Source organism: Gekko japonicus, unplaced genomic scaffold (assembly GCF_001447785.1).
Source record: "Gekko japonicus isolate JY-2015 unplaced genomic scaffold, Gekko_japonicus_V1.1 scaffold11, whole genome shotgun sequence".
Taxonomy (NCBI): domain Eukaryota; kingdom Metazoa; phylum Chordata; class Lepidosauria; order Squamata; family Gekkonidae; genus Gekko; species Gekko japonicus.
The window spans coordinates 3,488,806-3,511,354 of NW_015166418.1; positions in this window are offsets into that span (position 1 = coordinate 3,488,806).

The following is a 22,549-nucleotide window of genomic DNA, read 5'->3' on the forward strand; positions in this document are numbered from 1 at the left end:
AACCAACGTTAACGTGAAAGATCTTACATTCAGTTCCATTCTAGGGGCATGCTGAGGGCCCCGGGTATTTCTGGCCACTGTGTGACACAGAGTGTTGGACTGGATGGGCCACTGGCCTGATCCAACAGTGGCATCTCTTACGTTCTTATGAGTATCCATGGAGTGGGGTTGCCAATCTCCAGGTGCCACCTGGAATGCTCCCACTATGACGATTGTTCTCCAGATGACCAAGATCAGATCCCCTGCTTTGCAGGGCAGACTGCATGGCATTATATCCTGCAGAGGTCCCTCCCCTCCCCAAACCCACCTTCTCCAGGCTCCACCCCCCAAATCTCCAGGTATTTTCCAACCCAGAGCTGGCAACCCTACCTTGGAGGCACTATTTTCAAAACTCGTAGAATGGACTAAATCTCTCCTGTCTTCCTTACCCAAAACAGGAACTCTGATGATAAGCAGCTCGTGTTTTTAAAAGAACGGGGCCACTGGTCAGTTAGATAATATGGCCTGATTTAGAAATACATTTTAATGTGTATTTTCTATGTTTGATTGCTGGGCCCTTGATCCAGAGCCTGCCTGCATGCTTGCTTCTTTTGTTATTGCATCTTTGCAAAGTCTGCTTTCGCTGTATTTTTGGACCTTAATAGGCTACAAGAAAAATAACAAGGTTCTGGTGTTCTCTTCCACAAAGGAAGTTTGCCCTGAAAAGAGAAACCTTGAACTTTAAGGGGGGGAAGCATGAAACAATATCTTTCCAACCACTCGAGGAAAAACAGTCTTCTTTTCATTTCCATAGAGTTTTTTCCCCCTTTCTCCCTTGTAACTCAGTGCCTTTAATATATACAGTGTTTAAATCAATCTAGCAAAAAATGGTGCTAATGTGATTGTTTTGATTGACTGAAATCGAGACTTTCTGCAGATATTTGCCCCCCAAGCAATCATAACCTGAAAAGAACTCAGAGCTCACTCTGTTTTCATTAATGGGTTTTTAGAAATGTCATTGGTTCCATGTTAGAGTGGTCTATAAGATTTCTCCTCACAAATGAGCTGTGTGTGTGTGTGTGTGTGTGCACAAACAGGGATATTTTGGGGCAGGAACGCACAGGAACGGAGTTCCGGCTGGCTCCCGAGTTGGCCACACCCAGTAGGAACTCATTAGCATAATAGGCCACACATGAAAAAGAGTTCCTGCTACAAAAAAAAAGCCCTGGGTTTTGACAACAAACAAGGTAAACAGAATAAGAAGCAAAAGGTTACTTCTGGTAACATGGGGTGTTTGGATGCAGCAATCCCCAGAAAATATGTTCAGAAGGTAACCCTGGGAAGGACCTTGGAGAACCACTGCCCCTGGAGTAGCATGCCGGATAGACCAATAATTTGGCTTTTATCTGCAGAGTACAGGAGTCTCTTCATTAAGATGGATGGCTTCAAAGAATGCCCAAAGATACCATTTTCACAACTTTGGAAATGACATTTAAACATCTGGATGGGTTTCGACTGAGTGCTTTATAATTAAAGGCTTCTGTCTTTTCCACCTTTGAAGCATCTCATTGCGAAGCCAACGGAAAACTTCCAAGGCCCATAATGCTCCCCCAGGCAGCAAATGATTCATTTTTCATCCCCATTGCTAATTAGCAGAAAATTTAGCATATGCCACCAGTACTTGGGTGAGGGACTTCATTAAGAAAAAAAGAACTAAAGCAGAAGAATTTTTTTCTGTTTTGCAGATTTGCTTCCAAACACAGTACCCAAACAGGGTGCTTTTTCCAGCCCTAATAATTCTCAGAAGAGTAATGACTATATCTACCTGTTGGGGCTAAAGTGACATACCACTGGGAAAGATGCATTGGCTTTTAAGGTGCTAAAGCATTTTTGTGGTGGTTGTTTTTATTGTTTTTCCAGCACAAAGTATTGGAGACGCAAGAGGAGCACAAGAGGAAATGCACTGGGGGTCTCTTCCACTAAGTCAAAATTATCACATCCCCTCTTGTATTTCCACTCGCACAAGATCTTGTGTAACCGATTTCTGGGCACTAAAATAGATAGGGAGGAAAGTGCTGGGAGTTGCACAAGCTCTTGCAGAAGCAGAACTGTGCCGAGCCTGTTTATGCTTCCATTTGCATGCCATGGAGGGGATTAACAACTTCTTCTAGTTGTACATGAGTTTAAACACCATTGGGATGGATCCCATGGTTGTGCAAGCAGAAGGTGCTCCTGGTGAGCAGTGTTTCCCCTCCTTCTCTTTCCCACAATAACCCTCTGGGGCAGCCCAAAAACCATTGCCGGAGACTGCATGATCCCATTGACCAAAAAAGAAAAAGAAAAAAAGATCTTGCTGGAAATAGGTAGCTGCAGTGTGAAAGAACCAGGTAAAAACCACCCCCTCTCTCTTGTACCAAAGGAAAGTCCGACAACGGATGCACGGCACTGCAAGAGCTCTGATGGTGCAAGACCCGAGAGGGGAACTTTCCCCCCATTCTCTCACCTCACCACTGCCCCCCCTTTTCTGTCCATGCGCATCTTGTGATTCCCAGCAATGCCTTCTCAGGCACTCCTTGCCACTAGGGTGGCCAACTTTTCGACTCGCGGGACCTAGGGTTGCCAAACCCCTGGTAGTACCTGGAGATCTCCTGGGATTGCCCCTACTCTTCAGGTGACAGATCGGTTCACCCCTTTGGAAGGTGGAGCCTGTGGCATGATACCCCCTCTGAGGTCCCTCGAAGCGGCACCTCTCTTGTCACTTTGATCTCCATGCAATTTATTGGGTGATGTTATTTGACTTAATGCCATGAAAAGCTTCAACTGCTTATCTCCGTACATAAAACCTCTGTGACGGGGCCAGGGGATCCCCCCCCCCCCATCCAGGTGGAAACCAAACTTGCCACTGCCTTTTCACTCTGGGCTTCCATGCAGCTGCCCTTCTACCGAGTGAGACCCTCGGTCCATCAAGGTCAGCATTGTCTATTCTCAGTGGCAGCAGCTCTCCAGGGTCTCAGGCAGAGGCCTTCTATGTCACCTCCTACCTGATGCAACCTGACATTTGAGGACGGACTCCGGGAAAGCAGATGCTCTACCACTGAGCCATGGCCCTGCCCCTTTAGGAACATGTGAAGTTGCCTTGGTCTGACTAGGTCCCTTGGTCTGACTAGGTCACTAGTGTTTACTCTGACTGGTAGCCACTCTCCAGGATCTCAGGTAGAGGTCTTTCACCCCCCTACAACCTGGCCCTCTTTTGGCTATTTTTTTTGGGGGGGGCCATCAAGTCAAGCTGACTTCTGGTGACCTCTAGTGGGGCTTGAAGGCAAAGGGACATTCAGAGGTGGCTTGGCATTGCCTGAGCGTCACAACCTTGTTACTCCTTGTAGGTCTCCTGTCCAAATACTAGCCAGGGCCAGCCCTGTTTAGAAGAAGAAGAAGAGAAGAGATTGGATTTATACCCCACCCTTCACTTGGAGTCTCAGAGTGGCTTACAGACTCCTTTCCCTTCTCCTCCCCACCACAGACACCCTGTGAGGTAGGAGGGGCTGAGAGAGCTCTTTTGAGAACTGCTCTTTCAGAACAGCTCTGACAGAACTATGGATTGCCGAAGGTCATCCAGCAGCTGCAAGTGGAGGCGTGGGGAATCAAACCTGGTTCTCCCAGATTAGAGTCTGCACACTCAACCCACTACACCAAACTGGCTCTTAGCTTCCAAGATCTGACGAGATTGGGCTTGCCCGGGCTATCCAGGTCAGGGAAACATGGCCCTTTTAACTCGAGACACTAGGGACCCTCTGCAAACCAAGCAGATATTCTGCCACTACTCCATCCCAATCTGAACCTCCCCTGCTGTCCAGAGGATGAGGTGATGGGTGGTGGTGGCTGCTCTTTCACTCCCGACTTTGTTCAAGCAGATAGCAATGGCGAAGAGGAGAAGCAGCTGGAAGGAGGGGCTTCCGAGATTGACAGTGGGCCCCTGCTGAGGTGCAAATCTTGGCAGGTGCCCTACAGTGCCAACCCCTGATGTCAGTCCTGGTAGAACCAGCCAGATAAGACCTTAATTGACAAAGACATTCATATTGTAAACCAGCAAAAGTTGGGACACTTATGGAGCAGAGGCTCTTGGGAAAAGTGTCACCCACCCCCCAAAGGCCTGTGAGGAACTCGGCACATGCTTATTCATGCTTCGCATCCCTCTTCATCAATACAAAGCCCCAGAGCTCCAGCTTTCATCGCCAGCCCACTCCTTTGCCCTCCAAGAGACGAGAGAGCCGTTACCGGGGGGATTCTCACCGGCTCTCCCATCCTCGCTGCCGCTAATCAAAAGTTTGCCGCCTACAGCTGTACCGTCGCCATGCTTATTATTAGCAAGTGTTGTTTGTACCGCAACACCATTCTTCATTAGGGAAAATTAACTAAAACAGCAATCATATCGCAGATATATAGAGTGAGTTGTTTACAGGCACAAAATCATCTTTAGTTAGGGAAGCGGTTTCTGCATTATTCATATCCCAGGACGCTTCAGTTTCTTGTCACGACTGCACTTAGAACCACTTCTTGCTGACATTATATAAGCCGCTGGATGGGTCTCATCTAGGCCTGCCTGCTCTGGATTGGGAAATTCCTGGATATTTGGGGGTGGAGCCTGGGGAGGGCGGGGTATGACGCCATTGGGCCCACTCTCCACAGCAGCCATTTTCTCCTGGGGAAGCGATCTCTGTTGTCTGGAGGTCAGAGGTAATTCTGGGAGATTTCCAGGCCGTATCTGAAGGATGACAACTAGGGCTGCCAACCTCCAGGTGTGGCCTGGAGATCCCCTGTTTTTAACAACTGATCTCCAGCTACAGAGATCAGTTGCCCTAGAGAAAATGGCTGCTTTGGAGGGTGGACTCTGTGGCATTGTATCTCACTGAGGTCCGAGTCCTCCCCAGACTCCACCCACCAAATCTTCAGGAGTTTCCTAACCTGGACCTGGAAACCCTACCCCTCCATCCCACACTGGTGGTCAGAGGGGACCTGGCAACCCTTATCTCTGTGTGTAAAGTGCCATCAAGTCACAGATGACTCATAGTGACCCCATAGCGTTTTCAAGGCAAGAGGCAAACTGAAGTGGTTTGCCACTGCCTGCCTCTGCCAAGTCTTCTTGAATGGGTCTTCGTTCCATCCAAGTACCAACTCTGCTTAGTTTCCAAGATCTGATGAGATGGGGCTATATTACACCATTCCACATCCAATTAATAGAGGCTTACTGGGATGCTATTTGCCAGGTGATTCTATTCACCTCCATACCAGGAAAAGCGTCCAGGGTCCAATGTTCCCTCTAAGTTGTGGAGTTTTGTGTGCAAAAATTCTACTTTGTGAGTGACTGGCATTAAAGTTGTGAGCAAGTGATTGGCTATTGCATAAATTACTTTGCTCTGAAGCCATCCTTCCTGAGCTAAGACAAAAATGTGTGAGCCGGAGACTAAAAAACTGTGAGCTAGCTCACACTAACTCAGCTTAGAGGGAACACTGCCGGGGTCCATTTCTATGCCTCAGGCCTCGATTAAAGGGGCAGGACATGGTTCTCCAAGTCACTTGGCAGCCCTAAATGCAAATATAAAGCCTACACTGGCCAGAAAGTTCTTTCATATGACGAGCGTCTCCCCTCCTTCACTTTCTCTTCTAGGCAGTCAACAGAAATCTGGAAGTCAGTATCTGTGATAAATGGAATGACAGCGTTTACTGAGGTAAAGGCTGGAATGGAAGAGAGAGAGAGAGAGAGAGAGAGAGAGAGAAGCCACATCAGAGACGCATGGCTGTGTTGGTCACATGGGATACTGACAGATGACCCTTGTCTGGAAGAAGCAGATGGTCTTGTGCTAAGACACAGCAAAGGGCTGTTGCTCTTAAAGTCCCCATCCCTCAAGTGTCACATCCTTTCAAGAGGGAATTACAGGGCAGAGAAAAACAGACAGACTAGTGGCTTGCTCCTTATGCTAATTGGGTTCCCCACCCGACCCCTTCCCTGTATGCTGTCTGCCAGTAGGGAACCGAAGGCCTTCTCTACTTCAAGATAAACATTTGCTTCAATTTTGCTTCTTTGAGGCGTTCTGAGCAACTCAAATGATCTACAAAGCAATGTCCTTTGGGAATACCACACTATTTTGCTTTCTGTGGGTTAGTTTTGGTTTTATTGTTATGATGGCTTTTTTAAAAAAATGTGTGTTGAAGCTGCCTTGGGTTTCAGCAAAATGTGGAGTATAAATATGATAATATATAACACAGACATAAAACATACATATACATTTCTACTGGTTGGGTCCGGAAAGCACCCGCTCTCCCACTTTCCGAGCGTTATGCAAAACTGAATTATTCAAGAGGGCTTTTATGTGCAGGTAATAGGGCCGTGGTGGCCCAAAGGTTAAGACACTGATCTGCAGACTGGAAGGGCTGTAGTTTAGCAGTTCGAGACCCTAGAGCTGTGTGACAGAGTGAGCGCCCATCTCTGGCCCCAGCTCCTGCCAACCTAGCAGTTCGAAAGCAAGAAATTGCAAGTAGATAAATAGGTACCACTTCGGTGGGAAGGGAACAGCGTTCCGTGTTCCTTGGTGTTTAGTCATGCTGGCCACATGACCACAGAAATGTCTTTGGACAGCGCTGGCTCTTCGGCTTGGAAACGGAGATGAGCACACCACCCCCTGGGGTTGGATTCAACTAGCTTTCGAGCAAGGGAATCCTTTACCTTTAATAGGGTTGCAGTGTACAAAATGGTTCTACAGCTTACTCGGATAAATGATTAGGGACTTGGGTCTACACCGTTGTGCATAGCTTCTTCTCAGTAGGATCCTTATTCTGTAATTTATGTACTGCTTAATGTGTCATGTGAATACTTATCCTACGCTCCAGTTCTTTCTGGTTCATTTCAGACTTCTGAAATCCTACTGCCTTGTGTCCCACTTGGCGGACTGTACTGACTCACTCTGTGTCATCTGCCTTTAGTCCTTGCGAGGAAGGCGGAGTACAAATAACGTGAACGTGGGTCGGACACTCTAACTACGGCACCAACACGGGCTCCATCTGGAGTCTACAACTGAGAGCAAGGCCTGCTCATTAAAGGCAGCTACCCACCCTCAGAGCTATTCCAGTCCACCGGATGCTCCAAAATAGACCCTCGGAAAGAACCGCTTTAATGCATAAGAACTCATATCTTTACCAGCCTGAGTTCTGGGGTTCCAAAGGCTGGTCTGGGCTCTTTTAAAGTAAACACGAAGCCATTCCCCAGGTGGGGGATCTCCCGCATCACGTGATGTCCCCACCCACCCCCAGAACACCCCACCCCCAAATCCCCCCACTGGCAGGGTTGCCAGGTCCTCTTGTCTCACCTGCAGGGGGTAGAAGGGAGCTCTCCAAGGGGGGGGAGCAAGGTGACGTTGCCATACGCGATGTCCCCGATGTGATGACGGCATACGGAAGTGACGTCATCATGCTGGGGACGCCGCGTGGCAACAGTCTGGAATTTTGGACAAAACTCTATGGTTTTTGCCCAAAATACCAGAGTGTCACCGTGCGGCATCCCCAGCATGATAACATCACTTCCGCATGCCATCATCACATCGGGGACATCGCGTATGGCAACGTCACCTCGCCCCCCCCCCGGAAATGACATTTAAACATCTGGATGGGTTTCGACTGAGTGCTTTATAGTTAAAGGCTTCTGTCTTTTCCACCTTTGAAGCATCTCATCAATCATCACGCCAGGGACATTGCGACAGGTGGTGGCTGTTGGGGGGTTTTTCCCCCCACCACCCAGCTGGAGCCTGCCAAATCAGGGGATCCCTTGCTCCCACCTGGGAGCTGGCACCCCTACCCAGCGGCACAATGAGGGGACCTGGCAACCCTATATCCCTACACATGAAGCAAAATGAGGTGGGGAAATCCTGAGGTGATAGAATGGATCGTACTGCTTCAGGCTGCAGATAAGGAATTACACTGTTCAAAGTACCCGTCTAGGGGTCAGCAGTTCCCTTTCAGCTGAGAAGTGGCACAGCGTGCAGAGGCCTAGCCCAGGACCGTGCGCCCTTGTTTACTCTTTAATAAACATTTCAGAGAGCTTTTTCATTGGGAACATCGAAAATCTGTTTCTGTCCACTGGCAGTCCAAAGCAGCACAGCTTGTTCTTCCCTCAAGGGTTCCACCATTTCGTTTTGCTCCCTGCCTAGGCAGGCAGGGCTGGCTCGCTCACTAGGCGAACTAGGCACTCACCTAGAGTGCACTGATCCTTTGGGGCACCAAACTGGCACCCGCCCCCTCCAAAAGCCCTGCAACTTTCTTGACTGGGTGGGTGACCACTGCGTGCCGCTGCTGCCACGTCTTTCAGTGTGCTCAGAAGCGCACCCATCCTCCTCTCGGAGGAGCAGGATCCAAGGAGCTTTTGGAGGAGGGGAATTGGGGGAGAGAGCGTTAGTTTTGTTTTCCTGCTTCCCAAAGCTGTGATGTTTCCCTTCCTGAAAATTGATTTTCTGTTGGCACAGAATGGACAGCGTGGTCATAAACAGTTGCTAGAAAAATGTGGAAGGCAGAGCTTGGTGGGGAGATGCCCCCCTACCCAGCGGCACAATGAGGGGACCTGGCAACCCTATATCCCTACACATGAAGCAAAATGAGGTGGGGAAATCCTGAGGTGATAGAATGGATCGTACTGCTTCAGGCTGCAGATAAGGAATTACACTGTTCAAAGTACCCGTCTAGGGGTCAGCAGTTCCCTTTCAGCTGAGAAGTGGCACAGCGTGCAGAGGCCTAGCCCAGGACCGTGCGCCCTTGTTTACTCTTTAATAAACATTTCAGAGAGCTTTTTCATTGGGAACATCGAAAATCTGTTTCTGTCCACTGGCAGTCCAAAGCAGCACAGCTTGTTCTTCCCTCAAGGGTTCCACCATTTCGTTTTGCTCCCTGCCTAGGCAGGCAGGGCTGGCTCGCTCACTAGGCGAACTAGGCACTCACCTAGAGTGCACTGATCCTTTGGGGCACCAAACTGGCACCCGCCCCCTCCAAAAGCCCTGCAACTTTCTTGACTGGGTGGGTGACCACTGCGTGCCGCTGCTGCCACGTCTTTCAGTGTGCTCAGAAGCGCACCCATCCTCCTCTCGGAGGAGCAGGATCCAAGGAGCTTTTGGAGGAGGGGAATTGGGGGAGAGAGCGTTAGTTTTGTTTTCCTGCTTCCCAAAGCTGTGATGTTTCCCTTCCTGAAAATTGATTTTCTGTTGGCACAGAATGGACAGCGTGGTCATAAACAGTTGCTAGAAAAATGTGGAAGGCAGAGCTTGGTGGGGAGATGCCGCCTTTGGCCGGCATTTGCAGGCACCTCGGAGGGAGGAAGAGAGACCCTTCCCGCTGCTCTCCAGGGGACTGGCAGGGGGGTGTCCCTGGGACCGAGAAGAGGCTTCCCTGCAGTGCTGGCGGGAGAGGTCGGGGGTCTCTAGTGAATAGGGGTGAAAGGAGACTTGGAAAGCTTCCCCCAAGAGAAGAAAATCGCTCAGGGAACCGTGGAGGGAAGCAGAGGGGCGCAGCAGAGACGGCTGCACTGCGTGCCGCTGCTGCCACGTCTTTCAGTGTGCTCAGAAGCGCACCCATCCTCCTCTCGGAGGAGCAGGATCCAAGGAGCTTTTGGAGGAGGGGAATTGGGGGAGAGAGCGTTAGTTTTGTTTTCCTGCTTCCCAAAGCTGTGATGTTTCCCTTCCTGAAAATTGATTTTCTGTTGGCACAGAATGGACAGCGTGGTCATAAACAGTTGCTAGAAAAATGTGGAAGGCAGAGCTTGGTGGGGAGATGCCGCCTTTGGCCGGCATTTGCAGGCACCTCGGAGGGAGGAAGAGAGACCCTTCCCGCTGCTCTCCAGGGGACTGGCAGGGGGGTGTCCCCGGGGACGGGAAGAGGCTTCCCCTGCAGTGCTGGCGGGAGAGGTCGGGGGTCTCTAGTGAATAGGGGTGAAAGGAGACTTGGAAAGCTTCCCCCAAGAGAAGAAAATCGCTCAGGGAACCGTGGAGGGAAGCAGAGGGGCGCAGCAGAGACGGCTGATCGAAGGAAGTCACCACATCTGTCTGCCCCCCCCCTTACCCGAACCACAGCCAGTTTCTCATCTTTCCCCCACCTCTTATTACTTGCAGGGGGGGAAGTCGTGGAAACCCTCCGCTTTCCCCTAGGAAGCGAATGTAAAACAAGTCCCCCCCCCACATTAAAATAAAGTCCTTCACTTGGAGTCTCAGAGCGGCTTACAAACTCCTTTCCCTTCCCCTCCCCACAACAGACACCCTGTGAGGTGGGTGGGGCTGAGAGAACTCTGACACAAACTGCTCTTTTTCAAGGACAGCTGTGCCAGAGCTTGTGACTGACCCAAGGTCACATCAGCAGGTGCAAGTGGAGGAGTGGGGAATCAAACCCGGTTCTCCCAGATTAGAGTCCGCGCACTTAACCACTACACCAAACTGGCTCTCAGGACATCAGATCTCCCAGAATTACAACTGAACTCCAGACTACAGAGATTGGTTCCCCTGGAGGAAATGGCATCTTCAGAGGGTCGACATTATGCTAGACCATAAAATCTAGGGGAATTGCAAGTCCTAGAATGGCATCATACCCATGCTGAGCGCCCTCCCCAAGGACTGCTCCCAGATCTCCAGGAATTTCCTTAGCCAGAGATGGCAACCCTATGACATGGTCTACTGTCATTACCAAAACGATACTGACATTTTGCTTTCATGGTTCATGCTGGGGTGGGGTGGAGGGTCGGGAAGCCAACATTGGTGCAAAGACCAGAGAAATGACACTTGACCAGATCAGCTTTCCTTGCCTCCAGTTCAACGAGCCAGTCGGAGTCCTGCCAGTAATTAGTGGCATCAGGCATGATAACTGGGTAACCACTCCACTTCCCATTAATATAGGCTATTAAGATTTTAATTGCGAATACAGCAGGGAGAGAAGAGACAGAAAGAATACCCAAACTCCCTCCCCAGGAGGTTGTCTGCACTTGCAGCCCGACAATCAACTGGGTAGGAACGTGAACCAGACAGAGGACAGAGACGGTAAAACAGAAACCAGGTACAAGCGACAGGCTGGGCACATTCTGTGCTCAAAGCAAAAGCCGGTCCTTTTTCAAAATCCTGTCACTCTGGCCATTTCTAAGTATATCACAGCACAGGAGTGATTCTGATGGTGAAAGCGGGCAGGAACCAGCAAAACAAGAGACAGTTCGGGAGAAACATTTAATCCAGATCCACCACTGAGATGAAAGTTCCGGTATAATATTATGGGAGTCACAAGTGGGGGCCCCCACGAAACTTGCAAGGAAGGGGAATCCCATTTTCCCACCCCATTGCCAAGCCGATGAGGCCCCACCACCTAACACATCTGCCGCTGCTACCCAAAGACCCACAGCAGCGGCTGCCGTGGTGGTCAGGTCCACGGTCAGGTCCACAGTGGTTGCCAGAGTCCTCTTCTCCCGATCCTGGGCCTACAGTGTCTGCCGGTGGCTGCCACTGTGTTGCCCAGGCCTGCAGCAGCTACTGGCATCCTCTGTTGCAGCTGGGTCCACAAGAATTGTGGGGGGTTCCCCCCTTCCTCACCAGGCCCAGTGTGGCCCATGGACTGCACAGCCTCCACCGCTCGGCTCAGTGGGGCTCCCGGGCTATCTCGCCACTGCCAGCGGCGGGCCCGATGTGGTTCCTGGGCTGCCGATCTCCTCTGCCAAATGCAAGGTAGGTGCATTCTCTGCACAGAGAACGATGTTTTACTTTTGGGGGAATTAACCCCCCCCACCCCCACCCCGTGTATTTGTTTTAAGAAGTTAGCTTTTTCTGCAACCTTGGGGAGTCACCCAAGTCTGCAGAAAAGTCTGGTTTGGGTAAGCATGATCCTGATCTGCAGATTTAGATATCCACAGACAGGGATTCTTGTGAAGTAGATATATAGATTGGGAGGGGGGGAGGAAATTCTTTATTATCACTGGTCGCACCCTAATAGATCTTAATCATTTTAGCCCCACTCTTCCTCCGAGAAGCTAAGCGAATGGAACCTGGTTTCCCCTTCCTCGTTTTATCCTCACAACAACCCTGTGAGGTAGGTTAGGCAGAAAGAGAGGAAGTAGCCCCTGCAGGTTTCATGGCAGGGAGGAGGTAGTTTGAACTCTGGTCTCCCAGATCACAGTCAGCAGGGCCAGCATCAACCTATCTGGCGGTGGGGCAACAGCCAGGGCTCAGGAGCTCTAGCAGGGCCCACTGTCTCCTGTACACTCTCTTGCTAGCCCTCCACCACCCATGCTGAGAGCCAGTTTGGTGTAGTGGTTAACTGCGTGGACTCTTAATCTGGAAGAACTGGGTTTGATTCCCCACTCCTCCACTTGCACCTGGCTGGATGACCTTGGGCAAGCCATAGTTCTGCCAGAACTGTTCTCTCAAGGACAGTTCCTGTCAGAGCTCTCTCAGCCCCACCTACCTCACAGGGTGTCTGTTGTGGGGAGGGGAAGGGAAAGGAGTTTGTAAGCTGCTCTGAGACTCCGAGTGAAGGGCGGGGTATAAATTAGGGTTGCCAAATCTTCTTACCCCTCTCGGCGGGGGAGCGTCTCCGTGGTCCGGGAGTCCCTCAAACGTGCGCCGGAAGTGACGGCCGACGTGCTGACATTGGGGGCGTGGCCTCTGGTGACGCAGCTTGGGGGGCGGGGTTCCCCCCGGACCGGAATTACCCTGTGCCGGAAATCGGGCCGCGGAAGCGGGGGATTCCCCGCCCCCCGGCCCGATTTGGCAACCCTAGTATAAATCCAATCTCTCCTCCTCCATGTTTGGTCCAACTTACGTAGCAGTAATCTTTGTAGGTGCTTTCTAAAACTTAGGAGACCTGGCCCATATAGAAACTGAATAATGTTTACCTGTTAAGAAACTGCAGTGAGACTTCCTGTAGTGGCTTTTTGTTCCTGAGGAAGGACCTGAAGTCCGAAACACTGATCAATACCCAGGAAAAGTGTTGGACATCTATTCCAGACTTTATTGTTTCCCTCTGAGAGATTCCTATTCTGGACTTTGTTCTTTCCCTTTGGGGAAATTGTGGACTTTTGTATTTTCCTATGATGGATTACATGTGTTGAATTACTTATTGTGTTGAAGTCTCTTTTTCGTAAGCTCTTGTGCGGGTTTTTGCAGTGCACAGGTTGTTATTTTTTGGGTTTTCTTGGTCATTGTTTACTGTGGACTGTATTATTGTTGTTATTGTTAGCTGTGAGCACGGGCCATGAGAGGGCTTGTGAGCTGACAAAGGAAGGACACATACAAATGTTGGTGGAATGAAAGGGTGTGGGAGGGAAGGAGGGTCCAGGCAGAGGGCCTGGTGGTGGGCAGAGGATGGGAGATACGGTTGCCAGGTCCCCCATGGCCATCGGCAGGGGGTGGGGGAGGTAGGGTTGCCAGATCCAGGTTGGGAAGCACCTGGAGATTTGGGGGTGGAGCCTGGGGAGGACAGGGACTGCAGTAGGGTAGAATGCCATGGAATCCACCCTCCAGAGCCTCCATTTTTTCCAGGGGAATAGATCTCTGTAGTCTGGAGATGAGCTGCAATTCTATGGGATCCCCAGGTCCCACCTGGAGGCTGGCATCCATAAATGGAAGGGGAGCCTGGGAACCCTTTGCCCAGGGGACCCCAAAACCTGGAACTGGCCCTGGTTGTCAGACGTGCTAACCACTGGGATCACACTCGCCCTCAGAAACCGGTTGTCGGGTTGACTCCTTGGATGGCCTTTGACTGCCACGTCTGGTCTCGCAGAATCTTACCTTGCCGAGGCACTGCCCACTTGTTCTGTTTGATTAGCCTGCTGAGCACGGGAAGGGCCTGGCGCCTCACACCCACCAGTCGAGAGGTCTACGGCGAAATTACGGGAGTCAAGCTGCCGAGACGCAATTGGAGTACCTGCTCTGCGGGAGACTCGTTGCATTGCCATTATCTCATAAGTGCTTTGGAAACACCATCTGATTCTGCATTTAATCTGCTGACGCCTATCAGACCATTGTTCAGCAGCAAAGGGATTTCCAACATTTTCTTCTCCTTTCTTTTCCTTCTCTCACTCTCTTTTTCTTGCTATGATGAATAATTTCAAGACTTACAGCATTCTACCTTGCTAAAGTCCCTCCCCCTCCGCGAACCCTGCCCCCCCCAGGCACCACTCCAGAAATTTTCCAACCTGGAGTTGGCAACCCTCACCCTCCCTGTAAGTGGCGGCCATGGGGAGCAGCAAAGTGTCCAGTTGACTCCCAGCCACTCCAACCGTGTGACGTCAACCAAACACTCAGGTTTGCCTTCTGCTCTCTGGGATCAGAGCCCCTGAAGCGGTCTAAACAGGGTACAGCCTAAACCTGTATTGGCCCTTGGGTTTAAGGCTATACTTTTTCACGAGGCCTTCATTGGCCCCTTGTGTATGTTTTTAACTGTCTTTCTCAGGGCTTTTTTTGTAGAAAAAGCCCAGCAGGAACTCATTAGCATAACAGGCCACACCCAACAGCTGAAACTCATTAGCATATTAGGCCACACGCTGCCACCACAGCTCATTAGCATATTAGGCCGCAGACCCGTGTTGCCAAAAGTCTGGTCATCCAGCCACACCCACCTTTTGCTTCTTATTCTGTTTACCTTGTTTGTTGTCAAAACCCAGGGCCTTTTTTTTGTAGCAGGGACTCCTTTGCATGTTAGGCCACACACCCCTAATGTAGCCAATCCTAATGAGTTCCTGCTGTTGGGTGTGGCCTATTATGCTAATGTGTTCCTGCTGGGCGTGGCCAACTCGGGAGCCAGCCGGAACTCCATTCCTGTGTGTTCCTGCCCAAAAATAGCCCTGGTCTGTCTAATAAATACTTGTATTTTTGTATATTATAAGTTTTAACTAGGTTTTTTATATTGGCCCTTCTCTAGACTTTCTTCTCACCCTTTTGGTTCTTGATTCCAGTTTTTTGGGTCAGGTTTGTTTCCCCCTCCCTGTGTCTTACTGCGGTTTAAACAGGAACGGCACTCAGAGTTCCAATGCAGCTCCCTACAAGGAAGGAGAAGTCTCCGCTAGGGTTTCCGGCTTTCAGGTGGTGGCTGGAGATCTCCTACTATCACAACTGCTTGCCGGGCGACAGAGATCAGTTCCCCTGGAGAAAGTGGCCGCTTTGGAAGGGGGGCTCCATGGCATTATACCCCACTGAGGTCCCTCCCCTCCCCAAACCCCGCCCTCATCAGGCTCCACCCCCCCAATCTCCATTTGCTTCCCAACCTGGCGCCGGCAACCCTCGTAGTAGCCTAATGACTGCACTGCGCCCACCAGAAAATGAGTCCTCCAGTGTGGGAACACACAAGGAAGAGCTACAGGAACTGGATACTCTCAGAAGTGCCCCTCGCATCCAATGACTGAGCCCCCATGCCGTTTGTTGCTAATGCTCAATGATACTTATTTTTAAAAATTATATTCTGCTTTCCTGCCTGGTTGGGGACGCAAAGCAGCTTTTCACATCATTCCCTCCTCCTCCACTGAATCCTTACAACCGTCTTGTGAGGGTCAGTTAGGCTGAGAGATCGTGATAGGACCAAGGACACCTGGCAGGTTTCTGTGGTCGGCCGTGGGATTTGAACCCGGTCATTCCAGGTCCTAGTCTGACACACGGACAAAGGCGGGGCTATTGTGATCCAAGATAGGGAAAAATATTTAACAGACACTAATGACTATGCCAGGGGGGCCAAACTGTGGCTTGGGAGCCACATGTGGCACTTTCACGCGTATTGTGCGGCTCCCGGCAGGGTGGCTGGGGAAGTGAAGGGGAGGCACGCCTCCCCGATTGGTCTTTCCTTCCCCAGCCACTGTTCTTTCCACCTTTCTTTCTCTTTTTCTCTCTTTTCTCCCCTTTCCCCATCCTTTCATTCTCTTACTTTTCCTTCATTCCCCCTCCCTCACTTCCCCATCTATTTGCTTTCTTTGTTTCTCTTCCTTTCTCTCTTTCCACCTCTTTCATTCTTTCTTTCCACCTCTCTCTCTCTCTCTTTCTCTCTCTCTCTCTCTTAGACAAATAAATATCATTAGCAAACGAATAAATATCATTGGAGAAATTAAGATCATTATCAATATCTGTTTTTACCCCTTTTGTTTTCATTTTTGGCAGCCTCATTTAATGTTAATGGAAACATCCGTGTCATATTTGTCTTGCGGCTCTCAGACATCTGGCGCTTATTCTATGTGGCTCTTACGTTAGGCAAGTTTGGCCACCCCTGGACTATGCCATGAGAGCCCACATGCTGCCAGACCTACCACACAGGATCACGGTGATACTCAAGTGGATGAAAGAAACATATGCCCCTTGAGCTCCTTGAAGCATGGGGTGAGGTACAAAAATAGACTGGTGAGGCTTGACAAGGAGGAATCAGGGCTATTTTTGGGCAGGAACGCACAGAAACGGAGTTCTGGCTGGCTCCCGAGTTGGCCACGCCCAGCAGGAACTCATTAGCATAGTAGGCCCCACCCAACAGCAGAAACTCATTAGGATTGGCTACATTAGGGGTGTGTGGCCTAACATGCAAAGGAGTTCCTGCTACAAAAAAAGGCCCTGGGTTTTGACAACAAACAAGGTAAACAGAATAAGAAGCAAAAGGTGGGTGTGGCTGGATGACCACAATTCTGGTAACATGGGGGTGTGGCCTAATATGCCAATGAGCTGTGCTGTCAAGGGTGTGGCCCAATATGCTAATGAGTTCCTGCTGTTGGGTGTGGCCTATTATGCTAATGAGTTCCTGCTGGGCTTTTTCTACAAAAAGAGCCCTGAGAGGATATAGACATTTCTGAAGGCTGTGAGAAAGGTGCTGGTTTCCCATTGATTTCTGAAGCCCCATAAAAAGAAGTAGGGCAAGCTCACCTGGGGGAAAGCTGTGGTTCAAGGGAAGAACCTCTGCCTCGCATGCAGGTCCCAGATCCAATCCCCGGCATCTCCAGTGAAAAAAGGACCAGGCTGTAGGTGATGCGAGAGACCTTGACCTACGACCCTGGAGAGCTGCGGCCAGTCTGAGCAGGCAGTACTGACCCCGGTGGTCAGTATATGGTGACTTCCTGTGTCCCGTGTCGAGGCAGAACCGGCTCCAGCACTGAGCTTCAGCTTCTCCCCCACAGCAGTGCCCTTACTGAGATTCATGTTTAATACTGAACGCAGAGAATTCAACTTACAGCTGTCTTGCACCCGACTGGCACGGCTCTCTTTGGGAACAGACCACTGCCTGCACATATAAGAGGTTTGTTTTCCTCTTGTTTGAGCAAAAGCTGGCTTCTTCAACAGCCTCTCAGGCTTCCTAAGCTTTCACGTAGCATAATGAAGAACGAGAGCCCCCCAAACTGGGAATGCATTAGCCTCTCCAAGGCAGCCCTGCTCTTTCAGCCCTGAGATGCGTTTTCCCCTCTGCCAGGGCACGCTTGCAGCTTGATTGATGTTATCAAGGCATTCCATCCTTTGTTGAGGTAGACAGCGAGGAGTGATTATCGTCTCACGGTGTAAGGCTTTTTTGTTGGCCTCGAAGCACGAGACCACAAAAACAGAAGCGAATCCCCTAAACCAAAATGATGCAGTTTGTAACATACCGCCCTTAACTGTCTCCAGCAGTTCCGGGTTTTAGGAGCCTTCAAGTTATTGGGTTAGATATTTTTTTTAAAAAAAAAAAGCATTGTAAATTTTATACAGTATCCCCAATCCTCCATGTTTCCCGGTTAAGAGGAAAAGGCTATGCAAACAAATTACAAAGATGACCCAACTCCAATGGTAACAAGAGAAAGAAATGTTACTTACAAAATAGAAGCACATCTTACATGACGTATTAATTAATGGATTGTGAGCGTCAATGGGTTGATTAACGTCAAAAAGGTTAACTTGCTACAGCTCCAAGCCCAGGTAAGAGAGAAGAAGAAGTGCTATATAAGATGTAACAGAAGGCAAGCAACAGGCTCAGCATCTAACCCATGTGTCAGAATCCACAGCCAACAACAAAGTACACGCATTCAGGAACGGTAATACTTTTATTGCAGAGCTATAGATGCAGTAACATAAGCACTGTTAAGAATGGTGGCAGCCCCATGGGCATAATAGGATATAGGGTATTCGTATGCACCCCTCCCACAGCACTGGCCAATTAGGCACCCTCCCGCGCGCGGGATAAGGCTTAGAGACTGTTAGGTAGCTGAAGCTGAGAACGAGTGCTCTCCCACAGCACCTAAGGAAATCCCAGACACTACAACACCCTCCTGCACATCTGTAAAGATAAGCGTTTCGACGCACAGGAGAGAAAGCGCAGAAAGGAATGCAGTAGCAATTAACCTGAAAGGAAAGCAATAGCAATTAACCAGACACAGACCAAACTCTCCAATCATCATGGCAGCATAGCTGACACCATGAGAGGGTGGGGCCAATTGCCAAGTGTGCCTGAGAGAATTCTCTTAACCCTTTCCCTTCCAGATCCTCTTGCATGCAGAGTGACAATATCCAACACAAGTCAGACATCTTCTGGTGGCCCTGTACCCTAGATTACACCCCCCCCTCCAATTTCTCCCTTCTTGTTTGGATAAAGGCAGATGATGATGACTTAGGGGCTAGGGATGCCAACTCCAGGTTGGGACATTCCTGGAGAGGGCAGCCTATAATGCCACAGAGTCCACCTTCCAAAGCGCACATTTTCTCCAAGGGAACTGGAGTTTAGAAATCGTGTAACTCTGGGAGAGCTTCAAGCCCCACCAGGAGACTGGCTGCCTTTTGGCTGGTGCTGCTTCCTCACCCTCATTCTCCTGGAGAGATAGAAAAGAGACTTCTGTCATGTATCTTTAAGGGACGCAGCCGCTGAAAGGGTGACTTTGAGCAGAAAACTGGGTGAAAAGGGTTCAGCATCACCTTCCCCCGAGCCCTCAATCCTCTTCTCGGTTTGAAGCTACTTCACAGCTGCTGGTTTGGACTTTAGAAAAGACTTTAGGCTCGTGGTCCTCAACCTTGTGGAGCCTGTGGGGGATTTTGAGAGCCTGTGGCAGATGATGCCGTAACATGGCTGCCACAGAGCCTGGGGCCAAACACAGATTTTTGGGAGATTCCAAGCCGAGGCTATTTCCTGTGATGGAGGCAGCTGTTTCCAAATGGATACTTCCTACAGACACAAAGATGGTTCCCCTGGCACTCTTCTGAAGTACCTCCTACTCCAGTGGGGAAAGGCCAGAGTCTATACATAGGAGGGAAGGTGGCGTGGTAGAGCTTGATTTTGTCAGATCTTGGAAGCTAAGCAGGGTCAGCCCTGGTTAGTACTGGGATGGGAGACCTCCAAAGGAGAGCCTGCAGAGGAAGGCAATGGCAGACCACTTCTGCTTCCCACTTTTTCTTGGAAGCCCCTTGCTGGAGTCGCCGTAAAGCACTTTATACAAGCCCACGCACACACCCACACATATAAAGCTGCCACGATAAAGCAGAAGCAGTCCATGAAGGTCACCATTGCCTACTCAGACTGGCAGTGGCTTTCAAAGGTCTCACACAGAGGTCTTTCACATCACCTTCCACCTGATCCTTTCTGTTATAGAGGCCAAGGATTGGATCTGGGACCTCCTGCATGCCAAGCGGATGCTCTGTCACTGAGCCACAGCCCCTCCCTTGGCTGTTGGCTTTGTGGAACAAGGAAGTGGGTGACAGAAGATGCATCTGCAGGTGGGATTCCTGTTTTAGATGAAAGAATTGCGGGTTTTCACATAACATCTAGTTGCATCCTAAGCTTTCCAGTACTCAGAGGCCACACAAGATAGAGAAGTATAGCCCACGCAAGCCTGATCTTATCAGATCTCGGAAGCTAAGCAGGGTCAATTCTGGCAAGTACTCGGATGGGAGACCTCCTTGGAATACCAGCAGTTGGGAGGCAGGGGCAGGCTTTATTCAGCCACCTCTCTGAATATCCTCCAGGCCCCTAGTGGGGGTCAGCCACCAGAGATCACCATGATTTCCAGGCGCACATGCACATAAAGTTACAAAGGCAGAGAATTTTTTTATAATCATTCGACTGTTTCAGGTAGGGAATATAAATTGAATTGGGGAGAGGGTGTGTGTGGCTGAAAATGTGCTCCCACAGAACCAAATTAAGATCAAAATCAAGGAAACAAACAGATCTTTTCACTGTAAGAGAGAAGAAACGGTTTTAAAACAACACTGAAATGAATTGAAAACTAAGATTTCTGTGCATTAAGGTTTCGGTGAGTATTCCTATAGGCTGGTATGGGCAGGGGACTGATTCTGGGGAAACAGTGAATGAATGAAGCTTCCTTATACCGATCGAATTACACAACAGCCATGTTCTCTCTGTGTTCACTGACAGCAGCCCTGTTCTCATGTTACAGTGAACATGCATACAACTTGCATGTACATGCATATACCAGTTCTCAAGAAAGAGCCAATGCACGCTCACTTTACAAGTGAAACAGGGACCAGTACCTAGATAAATGTTTGGTTTCAATCACACATTCAGCTGTATACTTGTTCAATGTGACACGAGAACTGCTCAGCGCGAGTACCAAGAAAACTCAAGTGTACAATGTACATGGATTATACGTGTGTTCACTGTGACTTGTGGACAGAGTTGGTGGTGGTGGAAAGCGTCATCAAGTCACAGCTGATTTATGGTGACCCCCAGGGCTTTTTTTGTAGAAAAAGCCCAGCAGGAACTCATTAGCATAATAGGCCACACCCAACAGCAGAAACTGATTAGCATATTAGGCCACACCCCCATGTTACCAGAAGTGTGATCATCCAGCCACGCCCATCTTTTGCTTCTTATTCTGTTTACTTTGTTTGTTGTCAAAACCCAGGGCCTTTTTTTGTAGCAGGGACTCCTTTGCATGTTAGGCCACACACCCCTAATGTAGCCAATCCTAATGAGTTTCTGCTGTTGGGTGTGGCCTATTATGCTAATGCGTTTCTGCTGGGCGTGGCCAACTCGGGAGCCAGCCGGAACTCCGTCCCTGTGCGTTCCTGCCCAAAAATAGCACTGGTGACCCCCCCCCCCCATGGGGTTTTCAAGGCAAGAGATGTTCAGGGATGATTTGCCAATGCCTGTCTCCCATCCAAGTACTAACTAGGGCCGACCCTGCTTAGCTTCTGAGATCTGTTGAGACTGGGCTAGGCGGGTAAGGGCAAACACCATTAGTAGCTCTCTGGAATATCACAACGAGAAAAGTGTTTCTCAGCACCTGAGACCCATTAGTTGGAGGTGACAAGAATAGATGTTGAGGGTTTTTTGCATGCAATCACACCCTGTACCTCATATGGACCCATGCCTTCCTTTGGAGACCAGAGTGCTCCCGGGGAAGCAAGGAAGAGGAACCAGTTGACTCAAAGTCCCCTAGTAAAGTGGTTGCTGAAGAGAGACCAGAAAAAAGGCCTCCTCTCCCCCCCCAGCCTCATAACCACCACACTCTACCCTCCCCTCTGTGTTTTCATACACACATTAAACATGCTATTCAATGCCTAATTTCTACAATAGAATATTAATTGCAGGTTTTCAAGTTTAGCAGAGAAATCTATATCCCCTGCCGGTATTTTGCCCGGATCGACATTATTGCAGTTTCCCCAGCTCCCTGCAGCCCTTGCAAAGATTTTCACACTACCGCGCTGTCCATCAACACCCCCATAAACCGATACTTTAATGCCACAGTCTCATTTATGCAACAATCCTCCACATTCCTGTGACGAGTGGGGGGAAAAACCCAGCTCGGTCCTTTAATTTTACAGATGTAAATGAAGGGTGTTTTTTTTAAAAAAAGATATAAACCTTGTGAGTCACAGCCCTCTAAATCCTGTTTCTTTGGCCAGCCTGCAGTGGTGGACTTAATTTATACTATTGTGGGGCGCCGTAAATTATTGATACAGTAACACAAAAGGAGTCGAAGAAACGGGAGTCACGTGAGCCGCTCGGAGTCCTACCGGCAGGGTTCCCCCCTCGCTGTTTTTATTTTCTATACATGCATGGGTTTCAGCGTGACAGTTTTATTGAAAGAGGAAAAAAGGAGAAATTATCCTGTGGCGATGCTCTATTCCAGCGACATTAGGGGACATAAAGGAGGGGGTGGGTCAGCGCTAGTGGGGAACTGCACACACCCCGGTTTGGGATTAGGAACCAATAAGCAGGCAGCCCACCGGCCAAAATAATCCTCTGCAAACCACAGGGGAAATAACAGGCGAGAGCCATTCTCACACAATTCCGCCCTGCAGAAGCCAGCCGGCTAGCAGTTAAATTTCACGGCTCAGCTGTGTGCCTGGCTCTTTAGGAATTAGTAATCGTTTATGAAGCTGTGATGTTGGTAACAGCCACTCCTCAAGTAATTACTCAGGGCAGAACCAAATGACTTGTGTGCGAACGATCCATCACTGGGCTGTGCCACTTCAAGCCACTGACGGGGCGCACACGCTCTCTTGCCTATGCAAACAAAATCTTAAGGTTGCACTTAGCCTTTCCCCTGGGATGCTAATTTAATATTTATTTATTTATTTATCAAACTTATACCCCGCCCTCCCCACAAGCGGGCTCAGGGCGG